This window comes from Galleria mellonella, unplaced genomic scaffold (genome assembly GCF_026898425.1).
Source record: "Galleria mellonella isolate WM207_F2 unplaced genomic scaffold, CSIRO_AGI_GalMel_v1 utg855, whole genome shotgun sequence".
Taxonomy (NCBI): Eukaryota; Metazoa; Arthropoda; class Insecta; order Lepidoptera; family Pyralidae; genus Galleria; species Galleria mellonella.
The window spans coordinates 386,622-402,955 of record NW_026442164.1 but is presented as its reverse complement, the minus strand read 5'-3'; the positions used below and the strand labels follow the sequence as shown (position 1 = coordinate 402,955).

Below are 16,334 nucleotides of genomic sequence, written 5' to 3'. Positions count from 1 at the left end.
TGTGGCGGGATGGACCATATAAATTGACGTAAGAAATCCAATAAGGAAAAATCAATTCCTCCGAACACTACCCATGATGCAAGGCGCATAGAGACGAAACTTCTGTACGCAATTCTAGTGAGTCAAGTCGAATAGAAAGATGGTGATCAGTGATTCTATTAGTACGAGAGGATCAACAGTATTTGTTTTGTTTTCGTCTCACGTTTATTTTGGTGAAAATTATCATTTTTTTTGGTAAAATACTTCTTTCATCGGATGCCAAAGGATTTTGATTTCGCTCTGTCCACACCTGCACAGTTCGTTTTGCAGTTTGGGCGCTGAGCGGTTAACATTAGGTCCGAGCAGCGATCCAATTATTTGGCTGAAGATAATTTAAAGGTGAAACACGTAATGCAAGGCGTGCGTGAATAAAATAACAGTGGGAGATTGATGGCTAATATGGAAGGTTGTGGAATTTCTGGTAGTAATAGTGGTGGTCAGTCTTCGAGTGTTGGCAGTCGCACACATACTAATGTTAGCGGAATTAAACAAAATAATTCTTATTAAATAATAGGTTAAAAAATGAACATAAATTTTAAGAATTGTATTCCATGTATAGATTTTAATCATGATTAAAGTTTTGTTTAATTTTGCGAAGTAAATTCTACTTGTATTGAAGGTTAGTACCATCAGGTGGGCCGTCAGCTTGTTTGCCATTCTAAGTTGTAAAAAAAAAGGTTCGTTATGTACTAAGCGTTTCCTTTTAAATTCCAAAGAAGTGTCGATAATCCGAACTTCCTCAGCTAGAGTATAAATATATAATAGGACTTGATTGTCTGTCCGTCCGTTTCCCCTGCACTCGTGTGTAATGCATACTGAGTAAGTACCACTAAGTGTCCCGTGCGACGTGAATAATTTGAAATTGGTAGTATTTTCTTGTCTGTCCATTTATCTGCTAATTCATTCTGTAAATCTTAATGGTAGTGAATTTGTAATTATTAAAAGTAACAAACGTAATAAAAACTTATGCACTGAGTTAAAAAAAAATAACGCGTTGTACGTTATTGCGAACTGATATCGTCGATTTTTAATTCAATCGACAAGATTTACTGTCAAAATTAAAAATACTTTTTCACATTGCACCTGCAATGCCGCTGGTGTTGTGGGTGATCATGGGCGGCGGTAGTCATGCGGCTTACCATCAGGTGAGCCGCATGCTCGTTTGCCCCCTGTGTTGTAAACAAATTCAAAATCAATGTCACATTGATTTTTTTTTATTTTTTTTTTATTTTATTGTCCACCTAATGAAAAGCTACCGTCCCCTATGAAGACCTAAAACACGAGGAGAGTTGCTTGTATGTTGACGATCTTTTATATCTTTGTATACACGTTTTTTGATAAGCCCCATATTATATTGTAAAGAGAAAATTAAAGAAGTGAAGTCATTCTACGAGCCTGATGCACAAAGTAGGAATAAAAGGGATGGACAGTGATACTGTGCCACGCAGTCAAGAAATATGGGTGAACTCCATCTCTACGGCATGAGATATGGTGGTGAAAATGTAATGAAGGCATCAAGTCGTATAAGTTTTTGTAATCAAATATAAAGACTATTAAATAATGTAACAAACATAGATAGATAGATACTATTTATTGTTTTCTCCAAAAGATTACAATAGTAAACTTATTATAAATATAAACAATTATATAAACAATAAAACAAAATAAAACAACAACATATTCCATAAATGAATGGTGATGTCGGTAGGGGCCTCCTTAGACGGACTTATGTCGACCAAATAGGCGACGTGCTGAAGAAGGGCCAAATTAATAGTACCCGTAACTGGCGAGCGTGTATGAAAAGATTGATGAATGTGGAAGAAGCGAAAGATGTTTGTTTGAATCGAAGCATTTGGCGTTCCATTGTTTCTGCCTACCCTAATGGGAGACAGGCGTGACAGATATGTATGGATATATATATATATATATATATATATATATATATATATATATATATATATATATATATATATATATATATATATATATATATAACATTGAAATTAAAATTATTAATTTTAGCCTTATATCTGATTTTCTTATTATTACGGTTCGCTATAACAATAAAAAAATTGTATTATACATACTTGTATATGAATAATACTTATAGAATATGTTTATGCATATTACATAAGTATATATATTATATATATATATATATACATATTCCATGTAAGCCCTGAGGGTCACGACTCATTTGTAAATACATTAATTCCTGCGTCCTTTCACCCATACATTACATATTTATCTCTGTTTATCTAAACCTCATCTTATGTTAGATATAGTCATAAAACCCATAAAGAGTGTTTGCGTACTTCTGTATAGGGGCATAACAGTAAACAGTAGGTCATTTTGTTCATTAGTGTAGCCTTAAAATTTTCACTTGCAATATCCATTAGATATTCTAAGAAGCGCTTATTTGACTAGGGTTGTCACCTGTATAACATAGTCGCTATATTTTCCCTTTAGAGTTAGCGTAAAATATCAGAAAAAAATTAATCTTGCCAATTGTTATAAAAATAATAATGGTTTTTATTAAAATTAAAATAAATAATTCAAATTGCTAACCATATGAATAAATAAATTGCAATATTTACATAAATATACACATAACATTTACTCGTACATGTATATTTAAAAAAGTAATATTTTTATTATTCTTCTAAATTATTTAAATTAAAACAAATTAAATAAAAAGAAGTAAAAAATGTATTATGTAAATTTATAATTGAATTGATAAAATCTGATTTATTTCTAAATACACTAACAAAAGGTATTTTTTATTAAATGGAAAAAATGTGAGCATGAATTACACATGTCTCATTGGTGTAAGTTTATGTTATTTCTAAAGAGACAATTAATGAATATTAATTGGCTTGCATTGAAAAATAATGTCATTTATTTTCACAACATAATAATTGGTACTATTACATCGGATTAGTGCCAGCCCTACCACACGTCTACCATTTTATGATCAAGTGAGATTGCGTTAGGCGGTGATGGCCATTCGCCAATTGACTTTGAATGGAATCACTTATCACATACATTTATCTATTGGGAAACTATGTAAGATCATTGGAACTCATGTATGCAATAAATAAATAAAAAAAAAAAACTGACAACCAAATGTTTTGGATAAATTATTTATTTGTGGAAAAATAAGTGGATGAATTGAAGAGACTGGCATTTGATCACTAGTATTTATCCGCGACAATTTTCACGCGTATGAACATGGAAGTAGGAAGTAAGGAAATTAATGTAAAAAAGTCACTTCTAATTGGCGTATTGAGAAAAAAAAAAACCGCATCCAATCTAATTCTCTTACACACTTATAGATCTTTGCGTAATACCAACGTAATCTGTGATGTTTGTTCTGGTATAAGCATTACAGATACACAATTTCATAAATTATATTTTTTTTTCTTCTATTACTCTTATTAAGACCGACTCCCCCCTCCCTCACATGAATTTGTCTGATATATCTTTTTTTTTTTATACAACTTAGAATGGCAAACAAGCTGACGGCCCACCTGATGGAAAGTGGTAACCGTCGCCTATAGACATGAGCAGTACCATGGATATAACAGAGTATACTGTTTCGCCCATGATACCCCCCATGCGTTGCCATTCCTGAGGACTCATATGTTATTCCTCTCTACCCAGTAAATTCACGCCATATTCCACCCTTCCAACCGAAACACAGCCATGCAAACACAGCTGCTTCACGGTTGAAACACGAATGGGACAGAGCCAAGCAATCGACTTTTGTACAAAGTCTCCCTCTGGTATCTATGTATAATGCTATATGTTACAATTATTTTAATGAATAAATAAATAAATAAAATATAATATTAAGTCCGCCTTTTATACCAAACATTTTTTTTAATGTAATCTATAAATAATAAATAAACGTATTTAGACATAATTTGTTTACAGTTTTATTACATGTATATACTAGTAAATAATACGTTTTCTTTCTTAAGACGGTATCTATTCATCTACTGCTGCTGATAGCAATTATCAGTCTCAATTTCTATATAATAATAAACAAAGTCGCTTTCCACCATCTGTACGCTTAGATCTTTTAAACTACGCAACGGATTTTAATGCGGTTTTCATCTATAGATTGAGTGATTCAAGAAGAAGATTTATATGTATAGTTTAACATTGCTTTGTGTTAATTTATTAAAATATAATATATTGTTTTATGTTGATTTATTGGAATATGATGATAAATGTTCAAGATGTCGGAAGAAATCAAATGGGCTGAGAGCTTTCATTGAAAATGCTGAAATATAACAAAATAATATATAATCGAATTATTTCTTTTCGTTCGGACTATAAAAAAGTTAGATAGCTCTCTATAAATATTTTAATGTTTTAAAAAATATATAAAAGTTTTGTGAAGTTTGGAAAACTATTTTTTTTAAAACAACTTAGAATGGCAAACAAGCTGACGGCCCACCTGATGGAAAGTGATAACCGTCGCCTATAAACATGAGCAGTACCATGGACATAACACAGTATACTGTTTCGCCCATGATACCCCCCATGCGCTGCCATTCCTGAGGACTCAGGTATTATTCCTCTGTACCCTGTAAATTCAGTAAATTCATTTAGTATTTAGATGGATACAACAGTAATATTATGAATCACTCCCCATTGTTACCATGTTGTTTCTACAATGCACTCGTGGGAAGTCGAAGCAAGTCGCTAGTTATAAACAAATAGCGAACTACTATGAGTGTAACTTCACGCGAATGCCTTAAGGGGAGGAAGAGATAATCGGATACAAAATCCTGTTTCGATTCACACGTCGCTCAATCCTCTTTTATAAATCGTGTCATGCATACACGCTAGTTCCGGAGACCCTTGACTCCTCCACAGATAATATTTACACTACTAAGATCAATAGAGATTACGTATATCAGATTAGATAGATAGACAGATACACTTTATTGTGCCCTTCAAGAAAAATTTTTTTTTGTACAACTTAGTATGGTAATCAAGCTGACGGTCCACCTGATGGAAAGTGGTAACCGTCGTCTATAGGGGGAAAAGGGATTGTTAGTAATGGCGACTAAAAATCCCATTGCTAGCAACCAGGTCGACCTCCACGCGGTTCCCCCTGAAAACTATCAAGATTGATTCTTCATGATGAATTCATCATGATAGGCTAACTGGCCTGTTTTCATTCTCATCGATCACCCTTCACTGGTGATTCGCCAACGTATCCCGTTAGCGCAGGCGGGGTTACCAATCCATTTTTATCCAACAAAAGCCGTCGTCTATAGACATGAGCAGTAGATACCGTGGACATAACAGAGTATACTGTTTCGCCCATGATACCCCCCATGCGTTGCCATTCCTGAGGACTCAGGTGTTATTCCTCTGTACCCAGTAAATTCACGCCATATCCTACCCTTCAAACCGAAACACAGCCATGAAAACACAACTGCTTCACGGTTGAAACACGAATGGGACAGAGGTACCCAAGCAATCGACTTTTGTACAAAGTCTCCCTCTGGTGAATTACAGTAAAAGAAAAAAGAAAAAAATAGAATGTAAAAAAACAATGGGCGAACTTATTATTAAACGTATTCTTTCCAGACAACTTTATGATGAAGAGAAATAATTAGTGAGATTCAAAGTTCAAAGTGAAAAATATTTTTGTACAAAATTACCTGCATAAATTTAAAGTCTAAATTATGACTTTGGCAGTGATTTATACGTTTTGTTAATATTAACATTAAAAACAAGAAAAAATTCATTATATGTTTATAAAAGATAACTTCTAAAACCACTCAACTTTTTTAAAAAATACTTTCCCCTATAATGTACCAGAGGGAGACTGTACAAAAGTCGATTGCTTGGATACCTCTGTCCCATTCGAGTTTCAACCGTGAAGCAGTTGTGTTTGCATGGCTGTGTTTTCGTTTGAAGGGTGGGATATGGCATGAATTTACAGGGTACAGAGGAATAACATCTGAGTCCTCGGGAATCAACGCATGGGGGGTATCATGGGCAAAACAGTATACTCTGTTATGTCCATGATACTGCTCATGTCTATAGGCGACGGTTACCACTTTCTATCAGGTGTGCCGTCAGCTTGTTTGTCATTCTAAGTTGTATAAAAAAATTTCAAAATATCAATCCCGTGCGAAGTTAGGCCGAGTCGCTAGTTTTAAATAGATAAAAATGCAATGGAAACTCCGCCTACATGGGGCATCATTGATGAGATACTTAGATGAGTGAAGAAATATGAAGTCAAGTTAGCTGACATATCATGACGAGTTCCTTAGGAATTAACCACAATGTTTTCCAGGCGAACTACGTAGAAGTCGAATTGACTGGATACATTACTAATTTATGATATGGAATAAAATACAATTTTTATATGTAACAGAGCATATAAAAGAGCATGACATGTATTATTTTCGTGATTGTAAGTCTCAAACAACACGAAAAACAAATTTTTATTTTTTTTTATTTTATTATATAAAAAGATCTTGCAAAAATTCTAAAAAAATATATGATATACTCTGTAATGTAACCTATAACCTCGCATTGGTCTCGCTTCTTTAGCTTAATAAGTTTTTGAGATATGTTACTTTGAATAACAGTCATGCGTATGGTTATTTTTTCTCATATCTCAAGGTCAAGGTGAAAATTGGTCGCGAAATATACATAAATCGTGTTGGTACACCAAGTAGATATTAAAACATAAGTTTCGATATAGGTTCCCATTTGGGGGCAGATTCGACATATTTATCCGGCTAAACCCTTTATCCACCAGTGGTACTGAGTATCTGAACGAGGAAATACTCAACAAATTCGAATTAGATAAAAATTTTGTTAAGTTCAAATACAATTACGACCTTTCTAAGTCTCTTCAAATAAATTGAGTAACATTCTTTTAAACCCTCACGAGGCCTGTGCCACATGTACAAATTGTGTTATTGAAAACAATAATGAAATATGTTTATGTTTTACGTATGTAAATCTGAATGTAAGAATATTGGAGAGGAAGGGATTGTTAGTGATGGAGACTAAGAATCCCATTGCTAGCAATATATCCAACCAGGTCGACCTCCTCGCGGTTCCCCCTGGAAACTATCATGATTAATTCCAGATGAATTCGTCATGATAGGCTAACTGGCCTGTTTTCATTCTCATCGATCACCCTTCACTGGTGCCCCGCCAGCGTATCCCATTAGCGCAGGCGGGGTTACCATTCCATTTTCATCCAATAAAAAAAAATTTAAGAATATTTTTTATAATGCGTTTGTTTCAGTAAAAGAATTAAATGTATGTATGACTTTATTTAGACAAACACATATCAAATACTCTTTTGTAGTAAGCCGTTTAAATATGTATTCATTGAACGCGTCAATCGCAAGTGTACCTTTTTTTTGTGGTAAGACAAGTTTTTAAAGTTATCACCTTCTGCTCGATTCTGGTCCCCGTATAAAACTGTCGTTCGTTCATCTTTATTATATTGTTGTTTGGAAGTTCTTCCATTTCTGAATTAGTTACTATTTATAGGATTTCAGATTTACTCACTACGACTAACTTTTTTGTTTTTTTTTTATACCACAAAGGTAAACAAGCATACAGCCCGTCTAATGGTAAACGGTCACTGTAGCATATGGACGCCTGCAACACAAGGGGTGTCACGTGCACGTTGTCAACCTTAAAGAAATCTTAATATATCCTTTTTGAAGAACCCCATACTGTAGTCTCTAGGGGAAAACATCGGCAGGGAGCTCATTCCACAGCCTGAGCTTTCGTGGGAGAAAATTCCTCTGAAACTGCACTGTTCGTGACCATTTAGGTTCAAGCGTGTGAGGATGAATTCCCTGTCGATGGCGAGCGTCTATAATAACTCTGTCTTTTAATGAAAACTGAATAAATAATTGAAAATTCATTTCACCAGTTACTCACCGTTATTGCTTTAGTATCCGTTATGTTGATGCCTTACATTCAAATACTTTTGAAAGTGTTTTCTTACCTGAAAAAAAGAAAAGACATTATTAGACTTTGTTAGTTTCTGTCATTTTGGTTTCAATCGACTTGAAGATGGCCGTTTCGCATTCTATTACTACTTTCCATCAGGTGAGATATCATCCTTGTTCAGATTCTTGGTCAAATCTTTCTCACCTATTATGCCTATAGTAGCCCGCTGGTGCAAGTCAAAAGCGCAAGCGGGTTTAATTAATTAATTAATTTAAGGTAAACAAACAGCTAAAATAATACATAATTATATACTTAAATAGTAATTTGGTAGCCACTAGAATTTGTATAAAATAAAATACAAGTAAACGATACACAAAATTAGACAATACTGAAATTAAACAAATATAAACAAAATTAAACAAACAAATACTATTGAAAACCACAGCATTGACAATGTGTCAATAATAATGCTCAGAAGTTAATAAAACATTTTTTCAGAAAATTACATTTTCAATAAAAATAAAACTGTGTTTGCATTCGATTGGAGTACACAAAGCATAATATATTTAAAGTGCGTCAAAGTCAGTAACGATAAGGTGACACGGCGCGGCAGACGCGTCGGCGACGAGATTTGAATTGCAATGAACACGTGCGACGGGTGCGGCGCGGCTGTGCGGCGGTGCGACGGTGCGACGGTACCGCGTAGAGATGAGCGACATCACTGTAATATCGAAATTTATTGTTGATATCGCTAGCTTAGTATGGAGGTGTGGACTTTTTTTTTAATTGGATGATAATGGTATGGTAACCCGGTCTGCGCTAACGGGATACGCTGGCGGGGCACCGGTGAAGGGTGATCGATAAGGATGAATACACGCCAGTTAGCCAATCATGATGAATTCATCAGGAATTAATCATGATAGTTTCCAAGGGGAACCGCGAGGAGGTCGAACTATTTGGGTATATTGCTAGCAATGGGATTCTTAGTCTCCATTACTAACAATCCCTTTCCCGCCAACACGGAGCCGTGGACTATGAGATGATATGTATAATTTAAACATAATCATGTTCATCATATCAGGCTTTAAATGGCCTCCTCCTTCGGGGGGAGGGGGGTTGCCAATTACTACGCTTGGCAGGCGGGTTGGTAACCGCTGTCACGCTTTAGAGATGTTTTAACAGGGGCGCTGCTATTATTTATTTATGTATGTATTTAGTGTATGTATATATTAATTTATTTAATATATTATGTGTATGTTTATATTAGTAATTATATGTTTGTATTATATGAATATAGTCAAGTATTGCTTTATATTTCCTCTATTCAAAAATGCACCGCCTACGTATTTTCTGTATGCCCAATGGTTGAATGGTTGAATGGTAGAGAACACCGTCCGGTGTTGAGTCCGCCAAATGTACATAGAATTTTACTGTGTATTAAAGTTAAACTTTATAAATATATATATATATATATATATATATATATAAATGAATATTTTTAGCCTGAGTTTTTAAATCAAATTAAAAAATATATAAGTGTACCCTTTACTGTGTGTACTAATGGGGAAAAATAGTAAAAAAATCAAAACGATATTTTTATATATTTATTTTGAAAAAAACATTTGGTATTATTTTTGATACTTTAGGCATTACGGTAATCAAAATATTGAAATTTATTTAACAATGAAACAATACAAACCCCGGTATCGAATTTGAAACTTCAGGTATTTAAGGGTTTAGCAACAGAGGAAAATAAAATATTAAAACTATCTATCTAAAAAAGGTACGTATTTTATCTTATTATGCATTAAAATACACTTTCAGATATCGATATTTCGATTACCATTTCAAACTCATCTCTAGCACCGCGAAGCCGCGCTGACGGGAGCGGCAGCCTGAAGTAACGGACGAACTATTACATATTTATCGCTTCACACCTATATTTTGTCGAATTGATTTGTTTTTCAAATGATAGGTTCGGGAAAAACGTGTTTGTTAACATTTCTCAAGGTGAAAGTCTCATTAGTAGAAATTATTAGCTGTGTACATTGTGTATTAAATATTATATATATATATATATATATATATATATATATATATATATATATATATATATATGTGTGTACATTATGTGTACGCATTTCTGTATATCAATTACTATACAGCTAAGACTAAGGGAAGGCGAGATATGAGCAGCAGCGTCCCTCTTAAAACATCTCTGAAAGCCTAACTGCGGTTGCCAAGCGTGGCAACTACTGGAAAAACTCTCCTTATGAGGAAGGCTTATGTTTTTTTTTATACAATTTAGAATGGCAAACAAGCTGACGGCCCACCTGATGGAAAGTGGTAACCGTCGCCTATAGACATGAGCAGTACCATGGATATAACAGAGTACATTGTTTCGCCCATGATACTTCCCGTGCGTTGCCATTCCTGAGGACTCAGGTGTTATTTCTCTGTACCCAGTAAATTCACACCATATCCCACCCTTCAAACCGAAACACAGCCATGCAAACACAACTGCTTCACGGTAGAAACACGAATGGGACAGAGGTACCTAACAATCGACTTTTGTACAAAGTCTCCCTCTGGCACCTGTGCAGCAGTGGTCAGTTAACGGCTAAAATAAAAACAGTTATTATAAAGAATACTTTATGGTTTTTCCATTTGGAGATTACAGTATTTTTTTATGGTTTCAGGTAATCGTGATCCGGAACTGGAATGTATTCTGAATTTTATAGTTTTTTTTTTTATCTTTATTGAAGTACTCTTGTTCATATTTTTTCTTTAATACCGTACCATACAGTGAAACCGCTCTACTTATCGATAGTTAAATAACTCCGCGATAGTAGTACAAATTATAAAAATAAATTCCGAACTCCATCAAGTACTAATAACCTCCAGCATTATCAGATTTTTTTATTTTAGTTCGATCTACGCGACTCTCTTGCCAATTATGAAAATGCTAAACATTTTATTGCGGTACAAAATATTAAATTATTAGTTTTTTACATTTTCACAGACTTTTAAACTTTGTTGAAAGGTATCATATTTGGAGATTGTAATAAATTTAAAACATTGTCTAGCAGTTTTTACAAATTTAAAACATTACAATCAAAGGCCAAATTGACATGAGAGCAGGATGACGCTAAGGTCGGGCGCACACGAACGATTACGCGATAGTCGCATTGTCCGCGGACAGCGGCCGAGCGTGGCCAATTGTGTGTAATTACATGCTCAACTGATATTCACGTGACTGTAAAATTACTACGAAATTACTAACGGACACCATACAATAAGGGCGTTGATAACATTAGACGACGTTATTATTTAAGAATCAAATGATAAAAATAATTTAAATACGGGCATTTCTGTACAAAACATCAATGGGACATTTAGCCATTGGCGTAAATATTTATAAATTCAGGCGATATTGTACAAACTCAAAAATAAAGGGAAGAAGATAATGCAGTGAAGAAGGTATTACATATGAATGTCGATGCTTTTAATATAGAAGAAGATCTAAGAAAGTGTGAATAAAAAAATGCGATGGACAGAAAGGCGACTAGTGAGATGATTACAAATAGAAATGAATGGAAGAAGAAAACATAGTATGCCGGCCACAAATAGATATGGAGAAAGGGCATGGTGAAAAACATAGACTGGTCATTTTGTACAAAGTTATTTTTTATTTATCTTTTTTATTTAATACTTTATTGACACATTAGATAAAAATATGACAGAGAAACAAAAGTACAAAGAAAAAAAACACCCAAAGTGGAAAGGAGCATCAATGTCAGCTTGAAAGATACAACAGTGTACAATTTTTAAACAGCCAAAATTAAATTAATTACATTATATTTTATCGTACAAATACACATATACATATACATAAATATATATCTACATCTATGCATATACTTACACATACATACACATATACCTACATATATAGTTACATATCTGTCTGTCTGATGTCATCTCAGTGCATACTCACTGTACCTATTATGGTACTTTTAGTCACACGTGTTGTAACTCCAGTGAAATAAGGTGGTATAGTGGTAGTAATCTCTAGTATCAAGAATAATAAATATAAATATAATACAGTTAATGTCCTTCGAAGCAACATAGCAACATGGAAAGAGACGGATGAGAATTAGGCCACACCTGAGTTTAGACTTAGAATCTAAGAAACGAAATTCAAAAGAAAATTAGCAACATTATTATTAGATACTTATTTGCAAGAGAAATTACGCTTTTCATTGAACAATAGCCTTCTAAAACAATAGAAATGGAACAAATTATAGAACATTTTAGTTTAGTTACGCTCGTTGCCCAAAAGTTTAACTACCTAAAATATATTAAAATACAAAGTAATTTTTGGAGCGTTGAATAATTAAAACTTATACACTGTATAAAATAATTCTAGTTTATTATTATTCTGATAATATTATATTGTTTTAGACAGCGTTATGACCTAGTAATTTACTATGCCCATTTATAGATACCAAATAAAAGTCCCGAGTTCCAGTTTGACCGACTTTACTATATCGTATATCAGTGAATATGTTCGACTAATTCTTCAATGACGTGTGATGACGTAGACCTTTACGGAAATTACAAATTGAACAAACACAATTGTGGACAAATGGCAAACTAGGCCTATTCGTAAACATGGCTAAACTCGAAGTTTATTTGTTGATGCTGCCAAAACGAAGAGGAAGTGCCACAGCATAACCTACTCATGTACAAATAAATACTCCTTTGATAAACACTCTTCATCCTGAGGAGATAAAAATATAACTGTTAAGAATATTTTAAAATCCCCTTACAGACTGAAATGCAAGTTGCCGAGATTTTCCCAAGAGACTGCAGCATGGGTTTCTTCAAAAGGGAGGTAAAGAGGTTTCTTCAGGGTCGGCCTCTGGTATTGCAGGTGTTCATAGGCTACGGTAACCACTTATCATCAGGTGGGCCGTATACTTGTTTGCCACCACAGTGGTATAAAAAACAAATTAACAACTAACTTTACAAGCATAATGGATCTGAAAAAGTCATAGTGCTACGATTCTTAATTACCCGAGATATTTCCAAACTTCAGAATAAAACTCTCTAGCGATAAAAGGCACTAATAAAATATCAAATAGAGGTGAGAATCGATAGTGAGTAATCAGCTATAACATTGTATTCAAATACAGATATTATCCCTCTTTTGTTTCACATTAGGTAAGCGAAGAGACTGAGAAAGTTAATCTGCTGAATCGCTTCCATAGAAGCGTTTCACCATTGAACCTTCATAATCCGTAGGGTATACCCAACCCATTTCACTTTAGACTACGCAAGGGCTGCACTAAATTGAATGGTAAGTAAATATAGTCATGTTGATGTATATTTGAGACTTTCACGAGAGCGCGTTTTAGTTATCTACTTTGGTTTACTGATACAATATTCAGTGCAGAGTAGTGATATAAGTAGTAATACACGGGTGGTGTATTAGGTAAATTGAAACACTTTTAGAATTAATTATTGGCACTTGACAAAATTTTGAGTTTAATATTTTTTTCGGTAATCATTAATTATATTTCATTACATTCATAAAAACTTTTTTTTATATATATATATATATAATAACGCAAAAAAAGGAGACAAAACAGTTCAACAGCAGAGCAGAGTAGGTTTGGGTGAGTTTGTAAATATCAAAAGGAAGATGTTGCGGTTCATTGCATTCAGGCCAAGCTTTCTACTATTTCTGTTAGTTGGTTATTACCAATTTTTATTTCAATTTACCTTATTGCCAATTCATAAAATATTGATATATATATCCTTAGTCACTTCTTAGCAAAATTTTCATTAACAGAGGTTTTTTCAAGACATTATTCTAAATTATTGAGTCATGAGTCTAAGTTTAAAGATAAATAAAAACCAGTCAATTAGTGATTGCTAGCTTTTATTATCGTTTCGTGGTCTCTTAAATCTGGATCATTCAAACGAACAGGAAATCAGCACCACAAAAACTTAATAACACACGTTCGATATTTTTTCTTCGAACAAAACAAAGATGGCCAAAAGTCAATTAAGCAAATTGATCGGCGCAATCGGAGGCTAGAGTAATGTGTAATAGTAATAACCTCAGCCGACGGGAAGTGATCCATTGTGTGTGCTCGTCTCGTCTGTGCAAATACCATTAACTTTGTCAACAAGTCACGAGATGGTAGCGGAGAGTGTCAGTGACGGTAAAAGGTATTTATTTATCACTCTAAAGTGCAAAAGTTAAAAGTTTTCCGTTCTTCTTCACTGGAAATGCTTTTCATTGGCAGAGTGTCGTAAGATGGGAGTAGCAAGCAATAAAAATAAAAACTCAAAATCGTTTAGAAGCAAAGGACTTTTTCTCATTTCATTCAAGGTGCATACATTTAGAGCGTTCTCCACTTCTCGTACTCCCTCGATAGACGGTACAAATGGGTGATTGATCCAGAAACTCAACCCGCTTCGCTTTTAATATCAACTAAAGCAAAGACAAAGCAAAAAGCAGGAAAAAATAGGCAATAATCCGCTCATTTATGTAAATTTAATTTGTCTAATCCTTAGATTTTTAGTAGAAAATTTATTTACTGTATATCGAAATAGTTTTTTTTTTTTTTGTAAACTAACTGACGAATCACTTTTCTTATTACCAGAGAGAAAAATGAGTAGATGGTCCACCTGATGGAAAATGAGTTCCGTCCTCCTTGCACACCTGCAATACAAGAAGAATTGCTTGTGCATTGCTGGCCTTTTATATGTTTATAGGCGTATTTTTTTTTTTTTTTAAATACCCCATATTATATTTCAAGGAGAGAATTGAAGAAATCTTATCCTATAATCCAAATGTATGTGGTAGAAATGAACTGGATACTCGAACAGTGGTAGTGTAATAGTAGTAATCCACCTGAGAAATTTGGGTGAGTTCCAGCTCTATGACAAGAAGTAAGGGAAGTAACGGTGATAAAAAGGTGATGAAGACATCAGGTCGTATAATTCCTTGTACATCCTCTGTTATACAAATAATTGTACTCGATAGATAGTGGCTATCGTATACTTGTATTGTTTTCTTGTATCTCAAACGCTCTACTCTCATACCTTGGACCATATGAAATCTAATGATATTTTGATCGATCAATAATTCATATGGATGTACAAGAAAATCAATTATGCTGATGGGAAAAATATATTGGTGCCTGTACGCATCATACGTGTCGTTATTTTTTATGACATCTACATATTAGATGTATTGTTTTGCTTGAACCAACCGGTCGATACACACTCGACACACCAAATTCGGAAGATTGATGTAAAAAAATTATTAGAAATATAATAAATAATCATTTCTTAGTAATTCTTTTCATTCTGAATCATAATCATTGTCATTGTTCAATTACTATTATTTTTGGTAGACATTTGTGTATCTGGCATTTACATTTGTATATCCAGGTACATATAATTCTAATACAAGTTACTTAGAAAAACATGTACTGTATAGGACGGAAAAAGACATAGGCTACTTTTTATCTTTTTTACTATAGGGAGACTTTATACAAGTCGCTTGCTTAGGCACCTTTGTCCCATTCATGCTTCTACCGTGAAGCAGTTGTGTTTGCATGGCTGTATTTCGGTTTGAAGGGTGGGATATGGCAGTGAATTTACAGGCTACAGAGGTATAACACCTGAGTCCTCAGAAATGGCAATGGCATGGGCGAAACAGTACACTCTGTTATGTCCATGGTACTGCTCATGTCTACAGGCGACGGTTACCACTTTCCATCTGACGGCCCGTCAGTTTACTTGCCATTCTAAGCTGCATAAAAAAAACACATCCTGGTCACGCGAACGGAGATACGGGTAAGAGCTAGTCGTTTACAAAAATAGCAATTCTTCCAAAGAAATATACTAAACAAGATGTTTCTTTCACAAGCCATTGTCTCCCATAAAGGTTGCGGGCGTGTGCGCCGTATACGGCCTAATGTGTGCGTATGTGTCGACAATATGTCGACACGATGTCGACATCTCACCATATGGACGCGAGACAATAGATCTGATACCGGTAATTTAATTTGATGGCGTCTTTAAATTCTATTTTAGATCAACAATCGTGGAGAGTAGACGCTAACGTAATATGCAAATGTCTCTTTTCCGGTTACAAACTGTATTCAAACAGCGTTATCCATAATTGCATATTGATTGTTTTATTTTTTATTTTATCTTTATTTGGTCTCTCAGCAATTGTTACACTGATAAGAGTTAATGTTAAAGTTACTGTCCATTTATACTTAGTGTACAATCAATTTAAAGGAAACACAGCA

General features: G+C 34.1%; 1 protein-coding gene and 1 long non-coding RNA gene across 3 annotated transcripts in view; both read right to left on the bottom strand.

Annotated features, from left to right (window-relative positions):
- LOC113513277 (rho GTPase-activating protein 7) overlaps positions 1-16,334 on the bottom strand; it is a 422,365-nt gene that overhangs the window by 150,097 nt on the left and 255,934 nt on the right. The window lies entirely within an intron of this gene.
- Positions 7,347-8,600, bottom strand: LOC128202275 (uncharacterized). Its single transcript, XR_008253701.1, has 2 exons — positions 8,502-8,600; positions 7,347-8,050 (listed from the first exon to the last, which is right to left on the bottom strand). It is a non-coding gene; the product is annotated as an uncharacterized LOC128202275 (long non-coding RNA).